This window comes from Pygocentrus nattereri, chromosome 17 (genome assembly GCF_015220715.1).
Source record: "Pygocentrus nattereri isolate fPygNat1 chromosome 17, fPygNat1.pri, whole genome shotgun sequence".
In the NCBI taxonomy this organism is placed as follows: domain Eukaryota; kingdom Metazoa; phylum Chordata; class Actinopteri; order Characiformes; family Serrasalmidae; genus Pygocentrus; species Pygocentrus nattereri.
The window spans coordinates 34,576,912-34,584,621 of NC_051227.1; positions in this window are offsets into that span (position 1 = coordinate 34,576,912).

The window sequence follows — 7,710 nt, forward strand, 5'->3', positions numbered from 1 at the left end:
AAGCGAAGGTAATAAAAGTAGTAGTAAATGTATTTTTACATCATTTACATATCAAATCAGAAAGCAGGCTCTCCAACTCCAGAGCATTATCAACAATTCCATCGTCATCTTTGCCAAATACATAAAAAATACCTCATGGGACTTCACTGGATATTTCCATTCAGACAAAATTATCTTGTGTGATAATTTGATCCACTTCAGCCACAAAAGATGGAAAATCACTTTTTAAGGCTTTCATCTGGTGTAAAACCAACTGTATTACTGTACAAATGAAAATATGTAGTAATACCTGATTGTATGTTGTACTTGTGAAAGTCCTTTGATATCGCCCTCTACTGGATGTGATCTGAAGTGACGCCTTTTACCCCACACAGATTAGCAGTTCTCAGGTGTATTCTGTTACCGTGTGTGTGAAAACAAAGGGCTTAATCTGCCAGCTTCCCTCACGCTCTTCCCTTTAAATGGGCACGCTGGTGCAGTTTTCTCTTGTCTTTCCAGCAGTGAAGATGGCGATGAGTCTGTTTGGTATTTGGTACTGAATGTCTACTGAGCACAAGGATTTCTAACTTAACACTGCTATTGCACATCTTCAGTCTTTCAGTTCTACCCATAGCTGTAGAGAGGCAGGCTGTCCAGGTAATAAGCATACCAAAGCCTGGCTGAGGCTGTTTGTCTAAAACTCTAAATACTTTGTAACCCCATGTTCTTCAATGGTCAGGACCTCCACTGGACCACTGCAGAGCAGGTACTATTATTGGTATCATTCGCAGCCCTGCAGTGATGCTGGTGTGGTGGTGTGTGTGGTGTGGTGGTTAGTGTGTGTTGCGCTGGTATGAGTGGATCAGATCAGAGTTTTTAAACACCTCAGTCTCACTGCTGGACTGAGAATAGTCCACCAACCAGAAATATCCCACCAACAGCGTCCTGCGGGCACTGGTGACGAGGATGCGACCAACACAAACTGCAGCAGCAGATGAGCTGTCGTCTCTGACTTTACATCTACAACAAGGACTGGCAAGGTAGGAGTGTCTAATAGAGTGGACAGTGAGTGGACACAGTGGTTAAAAACTCCAGCAGCACTGCTGTGTCTCATCCACTCATATAAGTGCATGAAATCATTCTTCAGGTTGATGGAGAATATGCTGTAGATGGTTCTATATAGAACTTTTTTTAGGTTCCATATAGCACCGAAAAGGGTTATTCTATTGTTATGGTTGGTGCTATAAAGAATCTTTTTCAAAAAAGTTTCTGTATAGAACCATCAACAGCACACACAGTACCATTTAATCATGCAATTTTCTGTGAGTTCATTGTTTCACATAGTGTGTTCTTCATTTACAGCTGCTGTTCTTTACATTGTGTGAACATTTCATGGTAATTTGGCCAATAGAAATGCTCCATAATTGCTTGGAATAAAATCTGTTTATATTAACTTACATTGAAAGTAAAGAACATCTAGTAACAGCGATGATATGCCAAAAAAAAGATGCACATAACGTAACAAGATACACTCTCAGAAAAAAAGGTACGATACTGTCACTGGGGCAGTACCCTTCCTGTCACTGAGGTGCCCTCAGGGGTACATCTCAGTACCTTTAGTCGTGGAACATAACCATACCATAACCCACTGAAATGATATTTTCTAAGATGTATTGACTCTACACACCCCGTCTCATCGCCAGGCTTTTTATTAGATGGTTCCATTTTTAAAAATAAGTTTATAAAAAGATCGAAATGTCAACTTTTCCACTGGGAAATACTTATTTAAGCTACACAATTGGACCTTAAAACCACTGTTGTACCTTTGAGGGAACGTTTACACTGTTTGTACCTTGATGGACGAATCATGTACCTGCACGGGACCTTTATTTCTAACAGTGTATGAAAAGTTAAAGTAGAGTTTGCAGCAAGTAGCCCTGCAAGATAAGATGCCGGTCTATTACATAATTATTACATGATCATATTACTGTTCTTGAATAGTCCGTTTTTACATTTTTTATTGCCTTTTAAAAATATGGTTCTATTTGTCCATTGTGGTTGACACCATAGGTATTCCCAGTGGTTGTGTGATGTACATGCATAGTGCAGTGAGAAAAAACACGGATGAAAGAAAACAGGGAAATGATTTCAAATTGTGAACTCTGTCAAGCTGATGAGGCTAGATGGATATAATGGTTAGCTACAAAATACTGCAATACCAAAAACAATAACATATTAAGGTCTGGTCCTTTAAAGTTAACCCCTTAAATGGCCAGGGCTCGCCAGCAGGTCCAAAGTTTTTCTATACACTTCTTTAACCTAAGAGTAAGTCAGCCAGTTTGCACTGTTGTCTATATAGCTACTGAATCATAAGCCTCAGTATGTTAAAAGCCTGAGATTGTAAGGGGTTAAGAATGTTGTATTCTTGTATAAAGTTACTATTTCAGGGGGATGATATACTATTATGTCTATTTATCACAGTGCAGAATAGTTACATTACATTGAAAATTGTTCCTACACCTACAAACCTGTGTTCAGTTGAAACCAGTACAAGGACAAGATTTTTAATGTCTCAACTAATTTACTTATTTTTCTTTAAATTAGTTGTTTCCAGCAAAGTTGGGACAGAGGCATGTTTACCAGTGTGTTACATCACCTTTCATTAAACAGCATTCAGTAATCATTTGGGAGCTGAGGACACTGATTGCTGTGAAAGTGGATTTTCTCCCATTCTTGTTTGATATAATACTTAAGCAGCTCAGGGGTCTCTGTTGTCGCATAATGTGCTTAATAGTGTACAACATGTTTTCAATTAGAGACAGGTCTGGACTGCAGGCTGGCCAGTCTAGCACCCACACTTTCCAACTACGAAGCCACATTGTTGTAACGCATATGGCTTGACACTGTCTTGTAGGCACATCCCTGAAAAAGACATTGTCTAGATGGCAGAATGTTGCTCCAAAATGTGTAGGTACCCTTCAGCATTAATGGTGCATTCACAGATGTGCAAATCACCCACTAACAGCCCCTGGATGCTGGCTTTTGAACTTTGTGCCGTCAACAATCAGGATGATCCTTTTCCTCTTTTTCCTCCATTATTTCCAACAGTTTGGAAGGAGGACTCATCAGATCACAGCAAGCTTCTACTTTGTATCAGTCCATCTCGGATAAGCTTTTAAACATAGAACTTGACACCATTTCTGGATGTTGTTGAAATATGGTTTCTCTTTTGCTGAGTCCTAAATTGCATTTGTAGATGCAGCAATGAACTGTGTTTACTGACAAGGGTTTTCCACAATACTGAGTCCAAGCGATTACATTCATTACAGAAGCATGTTGGTTTTTAATGCAGTGCTATCTGAAGCATTGAAGGTCACAGACATTCAATATTGGTTTTCGGCCTTTGCCCATTCTCCGCAGATTCTCTGAATCTTTTCATAACGTTATGGAGTCTAGATGGGGAAATTCCTAAATTCCTTGCAACTGTGTGTTGAGAAACATTGGGTAGAAAGAAATTTCTACCTAAAACCCACTTACACAGTTTTCACGAAGATTCTTACATTCACCAGAGTTTTATTATTAGGCAAGAACAGAATCCTCACACTCAACAGCACAAAGGTGCAAACGATTCTGTTTAAGAACACATCATGAATCTGACAGACTCTTTCTTAGGACATTCCTCAAGAGCTGTCATGACCCGTCTAGGGTAGGCTGCAACATAAAAGCGTCTCCCCCAACTTTCCATTACCAACCTGCCAGACCAATCACACTCTAACATGTATTACTAGTCTCATTAGTTTTATTATGGAATATGAGGGCTTCAGGAATGGTCTCAGCCAAAAGAACAAAGAAACGTACAGTTCCCCAAATCAGCTAACTTACCTGAACAAAACAAAAGAAACAAAAATACAAAACATAACCTAACTCCTTCAAAAAACAACAAAAAACAAAGACAAACCCCAAAGAAAACTAAGCTACACCCCCTATGGCTTCCAGTGTAGATGTCTTTTAAGAAAAGGCTTCACATACCACCACAGTGGACAGTTTAGCACAACACAGACTAGCAACTACACAGAGAGTAGGTCCAACTGCTCTGTGTTAGAAATTGCTGGTTTGGCAACAACGTCAAGGGAAGGAGGAAGAGCCATTAGGAATGCGGCCACCAGGCTTATAAGCTCTTGCCCCGATCTCAGTACAGTCAATCAGCACGTGCCATTACACCTCCCTCAGCAGCAACACCTGCAGTCAATGATAGACAGGAGAGCGGAAGCTTGTGCTAAAGAGGAGAGAGAAAAAAAAACATGTAAACAATATTCTGTTTTTCCTTACAAGTGTTCTTGAGAAAGGTCCTAAGAAAATTCGATGTCAGATTCATGACGTGTTCTCAAACCTCAGAATTGGCACCTTTGTGCTCTTGAGTGTGTGTGGATTCTGTTCTAACCTAAGAACAAATCCAAAATAAGAAAACACAGGGGAATGTCAAAATCTTTGTAAAAACTGCATGCAACAGTCGGAGGATATTGGAGAATTGTTCTTAAATTGTTGGACCATTTGCTCACATGGTTTTTAATGGCGTGGCGACTGAGCCATTCGTGAATGCTTCTGTCATGATAGCATCACCTCTTACCATTTACTTCTTAAAAGTTCCAAAATATGTGTTTTTGATCATTCCATTCACTTCCTTGTATTTCATCGCCCCTTCCAACTGTTTTCAGAATGTGTTGCAGATTTCAAATCTGAAATTAGTGTACATTGACAAAAATAAAAAATAAAAAGTTGATAAGGATATAATATTAAACATCTCTTCTTTATGCTGATTTCAATTAAATGAAGCTGTGCTGTTTGTCTTCCGTATCTCGATGCTTTTGAGTCAGGTTTGTTCTCACATTCCTCACATTCAGCAGCAGAGGCACAAACCACAGCATCTAAACAGAACACAAAACACATCCTGTCATCTTCTCACGACTTCAAGCTTAGACTTGTTCCAGTGTGCTCCAGCAGCTGGCCCACTGCTTCCTGTCAGGTCACCACCTCAGGAATTCTGTTCCACACTGTGTAGTAGTCTGAGAGCAGTGGCTTGTTACTGACACACCACACTCACTTACACACCCACACATTGGTGATTAACATGACAGAATTTGCTTAATGAAATGAGGATATTCATTAGATTGTAACGTAATAAATCTAAAATATTATTCAATCTGGTCTTGCTGAAGTAATATTGTACCCACCCATAGCCTGTCCAGTATTTACTGTGTTCTTCCTTTTTTGCCTGTAATGTCCTCTTTAACAATGTGTTTAACAACCAATCACTGCTATGTACATGCAATACGGGCTCTGTATTGAGGCCCTGCGCTCTACAAGTGCTTTAACTCACAGTTCCAGTTTGCTGGTGTACAATTACAGTGGTATGCGCAATTGGTGGTAGCCATCCTGTACTTCAGACCAGGGAGTCCTGTGAACTCACTTCATCAGTTGTTAGTTTCTGCCCACAGAATTTTGGAATCTGATCTACCATGAATGGGGAACAAGAGAAGAGTAATTGTACACCTATAAAGTGGATCTATAAAACAGGTGGAGCTCATACAGTGTCCACTGTTCAGGCTACAGGGTAGGTGTCTATAAGAAAGTGAACATTGAGTGAGTATATAGTAAACTTATTTACTATTTTAGATGACATCTGTAATGAGAGCCCTGAACACCAATCAATTCACAGTTCCAGTGTACTGGTGTACAGTTACAGCGCTGCTAATCGCTAGAATCATATAATTATTTGGTTTGTTGATGAGTCAAAGGCAAAGAATTCAATATTTTGACATAGATAGAATGCATCAGTCAGTCACTGTCACTTTTTAATTGTGAATAATTCTCAACACTCAAATTGATCCTTCATGTGACTGTCTACCTGTGGCAAAATGATGAGCACAAACTCTGATGGTGGTTGGTTAGTGTAGTGGGTAACATCTCTGCCTTCTATACTATAGACTGGGGTTCAATCCCCACCTGGGCAAACACCCTACACTATACCAATAAGGGTCCTTGGGCAAGACTCCTAACACCGCCTTTGCCTACCTGTGTAACAGTAATCAAATTGTAAGTCGCTCTGGATAAGAGCGTCTGCCAAGTACTGTGAATGTAAATGATACGGGGAGATGGTTGCAAGCTTTTCTTGTTTATTGTAATCATTTGAAGTTTTCTCCTTCGCTGGCTCAGCTCTTCAGCCTCTTTTCCCTCATCATGTGAGACAGTCAGGATACAATAAAAGCTTGTCTTTTGTAACTGCTCTTACCACAACCATGAACCACACAGCACTCCATGGCTATATATGTAACGTCAAGATGCTTTAACTCATGCTGTACAAACGGTGGCTGTACAAGCATCACTGTCACTGCTGGTATATCAGCAATATGGTGCTGGTGACAATTGACAAGTGCCAATGCTGCAAGATTCTCTTGTTACGTTTTAATATTACTGTTAGCTGACCTGCTCTTGCATTCCCTGCTAAAACAACTGGCACTGACCAGCATAGCTGGTCACCAGCAAAACCAGCATATTGTCGCTGTCCAAAGGAAAACAAAATGGCAAGTTTACAAAAGAGGTCAAATTAAAATTACAAATTTGGAGCATTTCTATTGGTCCAATCATCAAGAAGATACATGTTTTGAAGAAGAAGATACATTTTTTTTGGACTGTAATGATGCTATGATGCTATTCTGTGATTTGGATGCTGGTAACCAGCATGACTATGCATGGTGACCGGCTAAACCAATGCCAGACCAGCACTAGACAAGCATGAACCAGCTTAGATCTTGTCTGTACTGTTTTTTGTTTTTCAGCAGGGTAATCTGCCATCTTACAAATGCTTTGGCAATACTGCATGTAAAGCAGTTATGCCAAAAACTCATCAGACTGAAAGTAACCTGGCTGTGAAAGCTTTCCCTGCTGAAGAAACCCATAGAAACCATTAAAGGGGAAATCTGCCAGCTTTTCTAAATGTCTGCATAATCCAGTGTTTGAAATGTAAACAATGTGATTCAAAGTGGTTTGATGTGAAATGGTTCATTTGTAGAGAAACGTAGCTACTGACATTGATGAATTTACAGTAGGGGTGATGGGAACCAGGGGTCCTGATGTCCACAATGCAAATGTAGCCCTTTTATGTAATATCCAAAACCACCAACGTACACAAGTCTTTTATATGTAATGTTGATGATGGTGAAATCGTGGTAAGAGTTTTCTATGGGGACTATTTTGCCTCAGAACAACCTTGATGTATCCCTGCACCATGAACTGATTAGAATAAGTTGATTAAAATACGTTTTAGGCCAAAACCTCTGAGTAAAACGGCTGAGTATTCATAACCATTTAACATTAAGAGCCTTAAACTCTTCAGACGTCTGGTTCCTATCACAAGTGCTATGAACAGTTCTGAGTTATTAAGTTTTTCTAGAATTAAGTATTTTGCGCCAAACTACTCTGAATGACTTTGTTTACATCTTAACCATTTAATTATGCAGAATTTTTGAAAAATCGAAGGAGTTACCCTTTAAGTGTTTCTGTTAGTTCCTAATAGTTTTGCAGTGTGTTTTGGCTTTTTAAATGGGTTGATATCACAAAGTATTCTACAGGAAATTGGTGGTCTCTATTGGAAATCATTGAGCCATTAGAAAGCAATACCATTAGGGTTTAATGGTTTCTAAAGATCCTTATGCAGCGGGGTTCCTCCTATCA